The sequence below is a fragment of the Zea mays genome, chromosome 9 (genome assembly GCF_902167145.1).
Source record: "Zea mays cultivar B73 chromosome 9, Zm-B73-REFERENCE-NAM-5.0, whole genome shotgun sequence".
NCBI classification, from domain to species: Eukaryota; Viridiplantae; Streptophyta; class Magnoliopsida; order Poales; family Poaceae; genus Zea; species Zea mays.
In genome coordinates, this window is record NC_050104.1 from 72844145 (window position 1) to 72858209 (window position 14065).

Below are 14065 nucleotides of genomic sequence, written 5' to 3' on the forward strand. Positions count from 1 at the left end.
CCCTGAGGCCGAGGAAGCCCTCGGGAACCTGAAGGCGCTCCTCACGAACGCGCCCATCTTGGTGCCCCCCGCTGCCGGAGAAGCCCTCTTGATGTACGTCGCCGCCACCACTCAGGTGGTCAGCGCCGCGATCGTGGTTGAGAGACGAGAAGAGGGGCATGCATTGCCCGTCCAGAGGCCAGTCTACTTCATCAGTGAGGTACTGTCCGAGACCAAGATCCGCTACCCACAAATTCAGAAGCTGTTGTACACGGTGATCCTGACGCGGCGGAAGTTGCGACACTACTTCGAGTCTCATCCGATGACTGTGGTGTCATCCTTCCCCCTGGGGAGATCATCCAGTGCCGAGAGGCCTCGGGTAGGATTGCAAAGTGGGCGGTGGAAATCATGGGCGAGACAATCTCGTTCGCCCCTCGGAAGGCCATCAAGTCCCAAGTCCTGGCGGACTTTGTGGCTGAATGGGTCGACACCCAGCTCCCAACAGCTCCGATCCAACCGGAACTCTGGACCATGTTTTTCGACGGGTCGCTGATGAAGACAGGGGCAGGCGCGGGCCTGCTCTTCATCTCGCCCCTCGGGAAGCACCTACGCTACGTGCTACGCCTCCACTTCCTGGCGTCCAACAATGTGGCCGAGTACGAGGCTCTGGTCAACGGGTTGCGCATCGCCATAGAGCTAGGGGTCCGACGCCTCGACGCTCGCGGTGACTCGCAGCTCGTCATTGACCAAGTCATGAAGAACTCCCACTGCCGCGACCCGAAGATGGAAGCCTACCGCGATGAGGTTCGGCGCCTGGAGGACAAGTTCTACGGGCTCGAGCTCAACCACGTCGCCCGACGATACAACGAGACTACGGACGAGCTGGCTAAGATAGCCTCGGGGCGAACAACGGTTCCCCCGGACGTCTTCTCCCGAGACCTACATCAACCCTCAGTCAAGACCGACGACACGCCCGAGCCCGAGGCACCCTCGGCCCCCGAGGGTGAGGCACTGCGCGTCGAGGAAGAGCGGAGCGAGGTCACGCCTAATCGAAACTGGCAGACCCCGTACCTGCAATATCTCCACCGAGGAGAGCTGCCCCTCGACCGAGCCGAAGCTTGGCGATTGGCGCGGCGCGCCAAGTCGTTCGTCTTGCTGGGGGACGGAAGGAGCTCTACCACCGCAGCCCCTCAGGCATCCTCCAGCGATGCATATCCATCGCTGAAGGTCAGGAGCTCTTACAAGAAATACACTCGGGGGCTTGAGGTCACCACGCAACGCCCCGAGCCCTTGTTGGAAACGCCTTCCGACAAGGTTTCTACTGGCCGACCGCGGTGGCCGACGCCACTAGAATTGTCCGCACCTGCCAAGGGTGTCAATTCTACGCAAGGCAGACCCACCTGCCTGCTCAGGCTCTGCAGACAATACCCATCACCTGGTCGTTCGCTGTGTGGGGCCTGGACCTCGTCGGTCCCTAGCAGAAGGCACCCGGGGGCTACACGCACCTGCTGGTCGCCATCGACAAATTCTCCAAGTGGATCGTGGTCCGACCCCTAAACAGCATCAGGTCCGAACAAGCGGTGGCGTTCTTCACCAACATCATCCATCGCTTTGGGGTCCCGAACTCCATCATCACCGACAACGGCACCCAGTTCACCGGCAGAAAGTTCCTGGACTTCTGCGAGGATCACCACATTCGGGTGGACTGGGCCGCCGTGGCTCACCCCATGACAAATGGGCAAGTAGAACGTGCCAACGGCATGATTCTGCAAGGACTCAAGCCGCGGATCTACAACGACCTCAACAAGTTCGGCAAGCGATGGATGAAGGAGCTCCCCTCGGTGGTCTGGAGTCTGAGGACAACGCCGAGCCGAGCCACGGGCTTCACACCGTTCTTTCTAGTCTATGGGGCCGAGGCCATCTTGCCCACAGACTTAGAATATGGTTCCCCGAGGGCGAGGGCCTACGACGACCAAAGCAATCGAGCTAACCGAGAAGGCTCACTGGACCAGCTGGAAGAGTCTCGGGACATGGCCTTACTACACTCGGCGCGGTATCAGCACTCCCTGCGACGCTACCATGCCCGAGGGGTTCGGTCCCGAGACCTCCAGGTGGGAGACTTGGTGCTTCGGCTGCGACAAGACGCCCAAGGGCGGCACAAGCTCACGCCTCCCTAGGAAGGGCCGTTCGTCATCGCCAAGGTTCTGAAGCCCGGGACATACAAGCTGGCCAACAGTCAAGGCGAGGTCTACAGCAACGCTTGGAACATCCGACAGCTACGTCGCTTCTACCCCTAAGATGCTTTTCAAGTTGTTCGTACACCTCGTTCACACACAAAGTCTAACCATCAAGGAAGGGTCAGCCTTGCCTCGGCAAAGCCCGACGCTCCCTCGGGGGCTAGAAGGGGGGGAACCCCCTCTGCGTCAAAATTTTCCTCGGAAAAAGTCTTTTATGCCAGAACGTCTTTCGTGCTTTTGGACTACTTCAAAAGTGGGATCCTGAAAACGACGGAGTACACGTAAGCAGCCAAGGCCGACCGAGCCGAGGGACTCCTACGCCTCCGGGATACGGATACCTCACTCGTCACCTTCTGCGATAAGTAACTCACACTCGGATAGGCGATTCCGCTGACCGAACAAGTCTTAATGCTCGGAAACCTTTCTGCCGAAATGATTTTTCGGGCCTTCTCGACTACATCGTTAGCAGAATCCTACGGACGAGTAAGAGTGCACGTAAGCGGCAAGGCTGACCGAGCCAAGGGACTCCTACGCCTCCGGGATACGGATACCTCACTCATCACCTTCCATGAAAAGTAACTCTCGCTCGGACAAACAATTCTGTTACCGACAAATAAGTCCGGATACTCAAAACAAGAGGAAAAGAAACACAGCTTTACAACACGACGACAGTATGTTTGGGCCTCGGCGGCCGCAAAAAACATACGCACACTACAAGATAAACCAATCCTGCAGGCTCGGACCTTGACGGAGGGGGAGCAGCAGCACCCTCGGCGTCAACTACACCTTCGGCGAAGTCCAACCGAGCCTCGGACGACAACGCGGTCGGAGGATCTCTGCTCCGAAGGACGACACCAGCACCGCGCCCGGGCCATCGCCGTCAGGGTCTCCTCCAGGAACCCGGCCCGGGCAGACGACTTGGCCGGCCACCCCGAAGCCTCAGCCAGCTGTCCCCTGAGGACATCAGCCCGGCTCATGGCCTCGGCAACTCGACTCCGGCGCTGGTCCCGCCAGTGGACGGCCCGGCCAGGCTCCGACCGATGAAGTCTTCTTTTCAAGCCAACTCTGCCTCTGTTCACACTGACACCGCTGCCTCCGGCTCCGTGCCGAAAATACATACATGTTCAGGCCCCTACAACCACAATGAACAAGACACCAGCACTCAAGGTGCCATTACAAATGGAACTCCGGTTCCACCTCCGCAGGTACGAACAACCCCCCACGATTGGAGGGCCTGCGGATCAACAGAAGGCCGACGGATGGCTCACCGCCGACCAACCCCGCATTGTCGAAGTCCGACCCTCCCGCTAGGACGGTGAGCGCCCTCTCCCTTGAATGCTGAGGGAGAAGGTGACCCACGAACCCACGCGGGAGGTAGAGCTCCGGCTCAGTCCGGCCTCCGCCCCAGCCAGGATGATGAAGATCCTTGAAGCTGAGGGCGGGACCAAGATCGCAGCCCGGCTCGCTTCTCCCCACCATCGAACTGGTGGTCACCGTCTTGGGTGACCACCAGCGAGGGGATGCAGCCGGGCTACCTGATGAAAATCCTTTGAAGTCGAACGATGGCTGAAAGTTGCCAACTTCCGCGAAGTTGCGTTCCTCCAACGACGACAAGGCGGAAGAACCGCGGGCGCCCCCCATCCGGGGGCTCGGAAGGTGGAAAGACGCGATGCATGAGGGGAGCGCGAAGACATGGTTGCCTTTCAAGGGGGTCACCCTCCTTGGCAACTCTCCCCACTTGCGTCCTCAGCCATTGCAGGCTGAGTCTTCTCCAACGCGCTCCAAGGTCCTCCCCCTACGACATGGGGGCTGGGCCCCACGCGTCATGCAAATTGGCCCGGGACAGAAGGAGCCAAAACCGCCGCGCGCGGTGCGCGCAACTGCCCAGCGGTTACGAGCATTCCTCCGCTTTCGCCCAGGACAGCGGGTGAAAGGGCGGACCGCCATGCAGGCGGCATGCAACCGCACCAAGGGGGCGCACCCTTTTGACTTCGACGCGTCCAGCATGGAGGCCCAGGCCCGCACTGGTTACTACGTGCGAGAAACTGCACCACCACTTGCGCCAGTACCGCGCCTTCTCGACTGCGGAACCGGTACCGCGACTCGAGGCGACCCTGCGCGTGACCCAACAGTGCCAACCGGCACATCGGTCACAGGTCAGTCAGCCGCGGGAGAAGGCGCGACGGTCGATACAGCCAGAAATGGGCCGGCAGTAATGGCGGTGGCAGGCGGGCGGAAGCAGCGGTCAAGTCGTCAGCAAGTTCACGTCCCCTCCTAGGACAGCGAGGGAACCCTCTCCCACGGTGTGAAGACGACGCGCCCGTGTTCCGTTCCTCGAACGGCTCGCGCACGCGCAACGGCTGTCCCGCGAACCACTCGTCCCGTCGCATTAACTCTGCGGCAGGATAGGCGGCACCTTTGGCAGGCGAAGCAGGCGACGCTTCGCTTCCGCCATAATGACCGCGTCAAAAAAGGTGCGCCACGTCATTCGATTTCGTATCATTTTCCTTTTCCTCTTTCTCTCTCTTACAACAGGGACCAGGAAAGGGGATACCCTGAAAGGGATCCTTCTCCACGAAGGAAGCGGGCCCCGAGCCCCCCTACTGATCAGAGGTCCGAAGGCTGGCCCCTCGGAAGGGTTCAACAGCCGCCTCAGAGCACTCGGGCTCCGCGCCCACTACTGGTCAAAGGTTCGAAGGCCGGCCCCTCGAAAGGGTTCAACAGCCGCCTCAGGCCACTCGGGCTCCGCGCCCACTACTGGTCAGAGGTTCGAAGGCCGGCCCCTCGAAAGGGTTCAACGGCCGCCTCAGGCCACTCGGGCTCCGCGCCCACTACTGATCAGGGGTTTGTAGGCTGGCCCTCGAAGGGTTCGACAGCCGCCAAAGACGCAGAGCGAGGGATGACCCTGGGTACGTTCGATACATAACCAAGGCTCGGGCTACGCTCCCGAGGTACCCTAGGACATTTCCGAGACCAACGGGAATGATTTTGTAACGGAATCCCATCAGAGGGAGGCATCGAGCCCTCGGCCCCCGTCAAAAGGGGACCGGGTCCGGCAAATCACCCGCAGGTACTTTTGGAGCGTGCCTCCGGGCCACTAGCCGACCCCTAACGAATGGGGCACGGGCGTCCACTCGGATTACCCGTTAGTAGCTCACTGGAGACACCGTGTTCGGCGCCCTCCGAGGGCAACATGGCGCTTTCCCCCCTCCTCCTTGCGGAAAGGCGACGCAGGGGCGTATGTAAAAAAGTCGAGTCTGTCCTTGACCGGTCTCTCGCTCTGTGCGGAGGCTCGGAGGCTGCTCTCGCAAACCCGGCTCCGGCCAAACCGTTGACAACGTCAACATACCAGCCCGACAACTTGGGACTCGACTGTGCGCCCGGGCTACGGCCAGTTCGCATGAGGGAACAACCAGACCGGCCGAAGCATCACGAAACGCATTAAGACCTCGAAGGAGTCAAACCACTCCTCCGAGGCCTCGGGGGCTACACCCGGCGGGTGCGCTCGCGCGCACCCACCGGAACGAAACGCAACCGAGAAAGGCCGGTCCCCTTGCAAAAAAGTGCGACAAAAGCCTCCAAGCGAGTATTAACACTCCCTTTGAGGCTCGGGGGCTACTGTCGGGGACCCTAATTAGGGGTACCCCCAAGACTCCTAATCTCAGCTGGTAACCCCCATCAGCACAAAAGCTGCAAAGGCCTGATGGGTGCGATTAAGTCAAGGCTCGGGCCAATCAAGGGACACGATCTCGCCTCGCCCGAGCCCAGCCTCGGGCAAGGGCGGCCGACCCCAGAGGATTCACGTCTCGCCCGAGGACCCCCTCAAGCAACGGACACACCTTCGGCTCGCCCGAGGCCCAGTCTTCGCCGAGAAGCAACCTTGACCAGATCGCCACGCCAACCGACCGTATCGCAGGAGCATTTAATGCAAAGGTGGCCTGACACCTTATCCTGACGCACGCCCTTCAGTCGACTGAGCCGAAGTGACCGCAGTCACTTCGCCGCTCCACTGACCAGCCTGACAAGAAGACAGCGCTGCCTGCGTCGCTCCGACTGATGTGCCACTCGACAGAGTGAGGCTGGCAGCGGCCAAGTCTGGCCTCGGGCGCCATAGGAAGCTCCGCCTCGCCCGACCCTAGGGCTCGGACTCAGGCTCGGCCCTGGAAGACGACGAACTCTGCCTCGCCCGACCCCAGTGCTCGGACTCGGCCTTGGCCCCGGAAGACGACGAACTCCGCCTCGCCCGACCCCAGGGCTCAGACTCGGGCTCGGCCCCGGAACGAACTCCGCCTCGCCCGACCCAGGGCTCGGACTCGGCCTTGGCCCCGGCAGACGACGAACTCCGCCTCGCCCGACCCCAGGGCTCGGACTCGGCCTCGGCCCCGGAAGACGACGAACTCCGCCTCGCCCGACCCCAGGGCTCGGACTCGACCTCGACCTCAGAGGACAGACTCGACCTCGACCTCGGAGGAGCCACCGTCTCGCCCGACCCAGGGCTCGGACCGACCACGTCATAGGGAGAGCCATCATTACCCTACCCCTAGCTAGCTCAGGCTACGGGGAACAAGACCGGCGTCCCATCTGGCTCGCCCCGGTAAACAAATAATGATGGCGCCCCGCATGCTCCGTGACGACGGCGTCTCTCAGCCCCTTACGGAAGCAAGGAGACGTCAGCAAGGACTCGACAGCCCCGACAGCTGTCCTTCCACAAGGCTCCAGCGCTCCTCCGACGGCCACGACATCACATGGACAGGGTGCAAAAACCTCTCCGGCTGCCACGACGGCATGTACTTAGGGCACTAGCTCCTCTCTGCTAGACACGTTAGCACCCTGCTACATCTCCTATTGTACACCTGGGCCCTCTCCTTACGCCTATAAAAGGAAGGTCCAGGGCACTCGTACGAGAGGGTTGGCCGCGTGGGAGAGGACGCGACGGCGCGTGCAAGCTTCTCGCTCCCTCCCACGCGGACGCTTGTAACCCCCTACTACAAGCGCACCAGACCTGGGCGCGGGACAAACACGAAGGCCGCGGGTTTCTCCTTTACGCCTGTCTCCCTCTGGTTTCCCCCCTTCGTGCTCCGTCTCGCGCCGACCCATCTGGGCTGGGGCACGCGGCGACAATTTACTCGTCGGTCCAGGGACCCCCCCGGGGTCAAAACGCCGATAGTTTTGGATATCCGTCGGATATCCGACCCGACGGAGCCAGGTATGGATACATGTTTTGACCCGTGGGTCAGATTCGAATCCGATCCGAAGTCGGGCGGGCACGGATTAGAATATTACCTTCTACCCGCGGGTTATCCGTTGGATATCCAAAATCGACTCATAGTGTATTTTTTGTCCTAGCTCATATTACATAGCAAAGAACAGATCCTAACACCATAAACCCCACGCCTAACGCTCCCAATTTCTCACTATTGGTTGCCCCTTATAGCAATGCTGGCTTCTTGCGCTGTGCCTCGTGGCCCCTTCCAAGTCTCATAGACTGTAGCACCACTGATGGCTGGCCCTTCCGAGCTCTAGTGCCCCTAACCGAGGCTCGCAGACCCATAATAATTCTTTTATTAAGTTTTAATTGTGTATGATGGTAAATTATGAAGAAATTTGAGTAATTATGCTATTGAATTGTTGAATAAATGATTGTATCTGTCATATCCGACGGATATCCGAAATCCGTCCGAAATCCGATGGTGTAACACCCTGAATTTGGGGGTATAAAATTTCTTTGCTCATATTCACAAATTCAGGTGTTACTTCCCTTTTCTCATCCTTTCTCATTCTTTTCTTTTTCATTTCTATAGGAGAAAAGTGCTTATTTTATTTGTAATTATAAGTTTGATAGGTTAAACCCTAAGGGAGTATGAATTGTTGCATCATGTTGAACCCTAGATTTCACTTTTGCTTGGTGCATAATTCTTGGAAAGTCTAATTTGAATTTGTGGCTTATTTGGATTTGAATCAAATGGAGAAAATAAAAAGAAAAGGGAAAACAATTCCAGAATAAAAAGAAAAGAGAAAGAAGCCCACTCCCCCGCCCCCCTCAACCTTTCGGCCCAGCTAAGCCCATCCCCCGCGCGCGCTCTTTCCCCCCCGCTCTCTCTGCCCTGGCGGGCCCGCCTGTCAGCGCAGCCATCTTCCGCGCGCCCGCCCCCGCTCTCCCCTCTCTCTCTGCTCGCGGGCCCGGCTTGTCAGCCCCGTCGTCCTCGCGTAACCGCCGCCCGAGCTGCGCGCGCCCGCCTTCTCCGCGCCCACGTCGCGCGTGGAGCTCGCAACTGACCCGCCCCTGGCCACTTGAGCCCCGAGCCCCACTCGCCCTCTCCCCCTCCCCCATTTGCGCTCCAGCAGACCCCTCTTCCACCTCTCCCTCGCTGCGCGCACGCCAGAGCACCGCCGCCACAAATCCCCGCCGTCCCGAGCTCGTTTCCCGGCCGCCGTTGGAGCTCCGCCGTGTCCGTTGCCACGGTGAGCTTCGCCCCGGCGTCCGCAACCCGGGACGCGCCCCAATTCCCTCTCCCCCTCCCTATTTCTCTCTGCCCGCGCTCACCCGCCGTTCCCCGTGCAGCCGCGGAGGTCCGCCACCGTCGCCCCGGGCCACCGTCGCGCCATTGCCGCCGCCGAGGAGTCCCCGGAGCCCGCCTTGAGGTAAAGAACCTCTCCCGCCCCTATCGACCCGTGTATTGCCTTCTGTTGCGCTTAATTCCTCGCCGGAGTAGATTAATGCCGCCGCCGAGCCGCTCCGCCGTGAACCGCCCCCCTCCGGTGCCCCTGCCCCGACCCAGACCCCACCAGAGGATTCCCCGTGCCCTCCCCAACCTTCACGGCCGATCAGGTCGCCTCGGAGCCCCGCCAAACGCCCGCGCCCCTCGTCTTCGGCGAGTCCTCCGTCGCGGGGACGAGCGCCGCCGCCCCAGCTAGCCGTAGGAGAAGCCCAGGCCGGCCACCTGATCCCCACCGTCCGTCCCAGATCGGGCGGCCCCGTCTTAATTAGGCCAAGCCCAATCCTGGCCGTCCACCGGAGATCCAGTGGCCCAGGCCCGCTTCCCCCACACCCTGCCTCCCTGCCGGTTGGGCCCCGCCTGTCAGCCTGCCCGCGCCCCGCGCTGCCCGCCCGGTCCCGCCTGTCAGCCGCCCAGGCCGCCGCGCGCTCGCGCGGCCGCCCGCAGGATCTAATCCTGGCCGTTCGCTTTAGATCTGATGGCCGTAGTAGCCCGATACCCCTTCGCCCACGCGTTTTCTTAAAGAGACCCCCGGTTTTCTGGAATTTGAACCCGCCGTCCCTGGTTTCTCTCAGTTAGGTCCCTGGACCTTTTATTTAATTCAAAATAGGTATTTAGGGTATATTTTTAACCCCTAAACTTGTAAAATTCATAACTTTGTCATATGAACTCCAAATTAAGTGCTTCAAATTGCAAAATGCTCATGATGTTTTTGTCTATCTATTTAAACAATGTTTCCCTGCTGTTTCCATGTACCAATTAATAGTTAATCACTAGGATAGGATTAAGGCTATTGGAACCCTATTTGAGATAATTAGAAGTTGGTAGACTTTAATAAAAGTTAGAATACTTAAGTTTATGGACTTAAACACCTAAGTTTAGGAACTTAAAACCATGTAATGATTTAATCCCTCTACTGACTTAAACCTGATTAGTGGATAATGAATCACTTTGTATAGTCCTCTACCCCAGACCTAGGGAACACCAGAGTGCCTATCCCTTTTCAACTATGAACTTGTGATCTCTCTGCTGCATATGTTTGGTATGTTGCTTTTTGTTTGTTATCTTCTCAAGTGCATAGTGTGAATGATTACTTTACGTAGACAACGAGCAGTCTGTGTTTCCCGAGGAGGTTGCAGAGGAAGTCCCTGATCAGCAGTTTGGTGAAGGCAAGTGTCCTCTGTCCCATTATGTCCTATTCATTTATAACTTACTACCCCGCATTACTTACTCGAAACCTAAGGATTGACTAGCTTTTCACTTTACTTTATCCTTGATGACCTTATGGGTTGTTATGGTTAGCACTCTGCTATTGCCTTAACTTAATCAATGAACATGATGTGACTATTTATGATACTGTTATCCTGATGATGTTGATGATCTTGTGATACTCTAGGGGGCTCAGGCTGTTTCCTGAGTACCTCTCCGTAAGGACTGGTTCGTTGAGAGACCACCCGGGATAACAGTGCAACCATGAGGGTGAAATGGGATGCCCTTAGCTGATTAATTGGGTGAACTAGAGGTGTAGTTGCTTAGCCGTCGTGCCGTCAATGGGGTCCAGGCACAGTGCTTGCTCTGCCGAGGCTGAGTGCCGAGGTTCTTTCGTTTTGCTCTTTGTTAGCCACTCTCCTGCGGGGAGGGGTACTGTGTTTATCAAACTGGAGAAACCTAACGGGCAGCTATGATCTCTAGGGAATCTTTGTAAAAGCTACGTAGTGATGCCCTGCCGGACCACCTAGGTAGTGGTCAATGGGGATTAGCTCTCCCCGGGTAGAAAGGGAATCATGACTCATGGGTAAAGTGTGCGACCTCTGCAGAGGGTAGTGAAACTGGTATATCAGCCGTGCTCACAGTTAAGAGCAGCCTTGGGATCCTCTTTGATTAGAGATACAGATGGTTCGAGATACATGGATTATGTTATGGTTTTGGTTCGACTATGATGATGATGTTCCTCGATGAGGAAATGGTTTACGGGTTGGTTAATGCTAAAATCTGGCTCCTACTAATGATAAATACCTGACCAACTAAAAGCAACTGCTTGAGCCTAACCCCACATAAAGCTAGTCCACTTCAGCCAAACGGGACATTTGCTGAGTACGTTGATGTGTACTCATCCTTGCTTTACCACAAAACACCAGGTTGTCCGCACTGTAACCACTGCTCAGGAGAAGGCGAAGTCGTGGAAGGAGACTTCCAGGAGTTCCAAGACTACGACGAATTCTAGGTGTGGGTCGGCGGCAACCCCCAGTCAGCTGCCTGTGAAGGCCTTATCTTTACTGTGTTTCGCTAGTACTTTGATTTACTTGTTAAGACAATGACTATGTGGATGTCCATGACTCAATGATGTAATAAGTACTCTTTTATGATATTACTCGAGCATTGTGTGATGATGTTCATTTATGTAATCGCTGTGTACGTGAGTTCTGATCCTGGCACGTACATAGTTCGCATTCGGTTTGCCTTCCAAAACCGGGTGTGACATAAGTGGTATCAAAGCCGTGCTGACTGTAGGACCGCTGACCTAGAGTAGCACTGGTCGTACTAAGGACTATTGACCCTCCCCCTCACCTTGACATCTGATGTTACTTCAAAAGTCGGTCACCTCGACCAACCCTATGTTTTACTATCTATATATACTATACCTTGTTAAAAATTTTATCTTATTCTGTTTATGGTTTCTTCACTTGTCATATTAGTTCTGCTCTTACTCTTATGCTTACGGTGTCTTTTGTAGATGGCTCGTCTTAGACACACAACACGTAAGTCGGTGATTCCTTTCCTGCCGTCTCGACTTGCGGAGCGTCCTCTGCACCGCACCGTGTCCGGGCAGTCGAGTCACCTGGAGAGGCTGCACCACCGCCTGCGTGAGGAGCAGGAACGCCGGCGCCAGCACAGAGAGCAGCAGGGCTCTTCCTCCCCACCCCAGCGAGAGGTGGAGTCCGTGAGGCCCCGTTCCTCTGTTGCCCAGCTGGAGGCGCCCCCTGCACCACCGCGGGACGCCCCGGCTGTTGGAAGAGCTACTGGAGGAGGTCCTGGAGGAGACCCCGACGACGACGACTCAGACCACAGCACGGAGTCCTCTGAGCCGCAGGAGGCGGAAGGATGGGTTGCCCGACCCATCACCCGTGACGCCGCTCGCGGTTGTCACTTCCACGACGCACTTGACACCTTGCTGCGCCAGGCTTTCGACCGGCACACCTGGTCGATCGAGTATCGTTGTGTAGTCTACTAGCACAGTCGCGGGAGGTACCCGGACCGCTGGGAGGCTACCTGCCTAGTTCGCCGTCCGGAGGATGACCTCCAGGGTGCGGAGGCCGTTTCGGAGCACTATTCCATCTCCGAGAGGGACACTGCAGAGGCGGCTATGCAGGATGCAGCACGGCGTGCACTCTCCTAGTACTGTTCTTTGTTCGGTGGCGTGGCCGACGGTCTCAACCTTCGGTACTACCCCCGCCGCCCTACTGGCAGCACAGAGAGTGTGGTTGTCTCACCTGTTGGCGAGGCTAACCCTAGGTTGAGCAGCACAGTCAACCTAGTCGCAGTGCTTAACACTGAGCTGGATCACTCTCTAGACGAGCTAAGCAGGGCTCGAACGGAGATTGCGGAGTTGCGTGCTGAGCTGGCAGAGCGCCATCACCAGGAGGGTGGTTCCCCCGCTCCTGTCGGGACTCAGCACCCTTACCGCTCGCCGCCGCGTGGTCACCACACTTATGGTTCCCCTGTCTGTAAGACCAGGATAGATCTGGATCCTTAGATCGTTAGCGTCGAAGTTTGTAATAATTCTTAAGTCAGTTGCCTTAGTCTTAGGTAGTCAGTTTAGTTTGCTTATCAGTTGCTTCCATTCAGTTTAGTTTGCTTATCAGTTGCTTTCATGCTTGTTATGATGAACTTGTGCTGGATTTGGATCTTTGTAATGACTGTAGCCAACATGTGGGTTTTCCCCTGCAGTTTGGCTTAGCTAGTAATGTTAATGAAGTCAGTTGTTTAGTTGGGAAACCATTTACTTCTACTTTCCTTCTTATCTGAGAAGCTGTGTTGAATCATAATGAGGATCAGTGAAACTCTTTGTTCACTCAGTGTCATGAAGAATTCTGTATTCTCTTTTCTTATGCTGAAGGGTTGTAAGATCAATGCTGATGTATGAATGTCTTCCACAGATGTCTGACAACAGGCGCCGATGCAACAGGCGTGCTCAGCAAGAGCAGCATGACCAGCAGGAGGAACAACAGAGGCAGCCTCCCCCACCACCCCCGATGTCAGTGGAGCAGATGTTCTTGATGCAGACCCAGGCAGTGCAGGCCATTGGGCAGACTCTGGCAGCCATGCAGCAGGCTCAACAGCAACCCCAACCCCAATTGCAAGTGTAGATGCCCCAGATGCCACGAGATAAGCGTGGTGAGTTCATGAGAGGGCACCCTCCTACCTTCGCCCATTCTGCTGACCCCATGGATGCAGAAGACTGGCTGCGCGCAGTGGAAAGGGAACTGCGCACCGCCCAATGTGACGACAGGGAGAAGGTTCTGTATGGTCCCCGTCAGCTGAGGGGAGCAGCCCAGTCCTGGTGGGAGTCCTACCTCGCCACCCATGCTGACCCCGAAGCCATCACCTGGGAAGAATTCAGCGAGAGTTTCCGTCGGTATCATGTGCCAGAGGGACTGATGATCGTGAAGAAGGAGGAGTTTCTGGCTCTGAAGCAGGGACCCCTGTCTGTTAGTGAGTACAGAGACAAGTTTCTGCAGCTGTCTCGTTACGCACCTGAGGATGTCAACACTGATGCTAAAAGGCAGTACAGGTTCATGAGAGGTTTGGTGGATCCCCTGCATTACCAACTGATGAATCATACCTTCCCAACCTTCCAGCACCTGATCGATAGGGTAGTTATGACTGAGAAGAAGCGTAAGGATATGGAGGATCAGAAGCGCAAGATGAGTGGACCCCAGTCCGGAGGCATCAGCCGTCCATGTTTCTCAGGCAGTTCATCTCAGCAAGGCAGATCTGGTCACCCACAGGGATATCAGAATCAGAATCAGCGTCCGCATCAGCAGCAGTTTCAGAGGCAGTACCCGCAGCAGCAGCAGCAGTATCGCCAGCACAGCCAGCAGGGAGGTAATCAGTATCAGAAGTAGAACAACC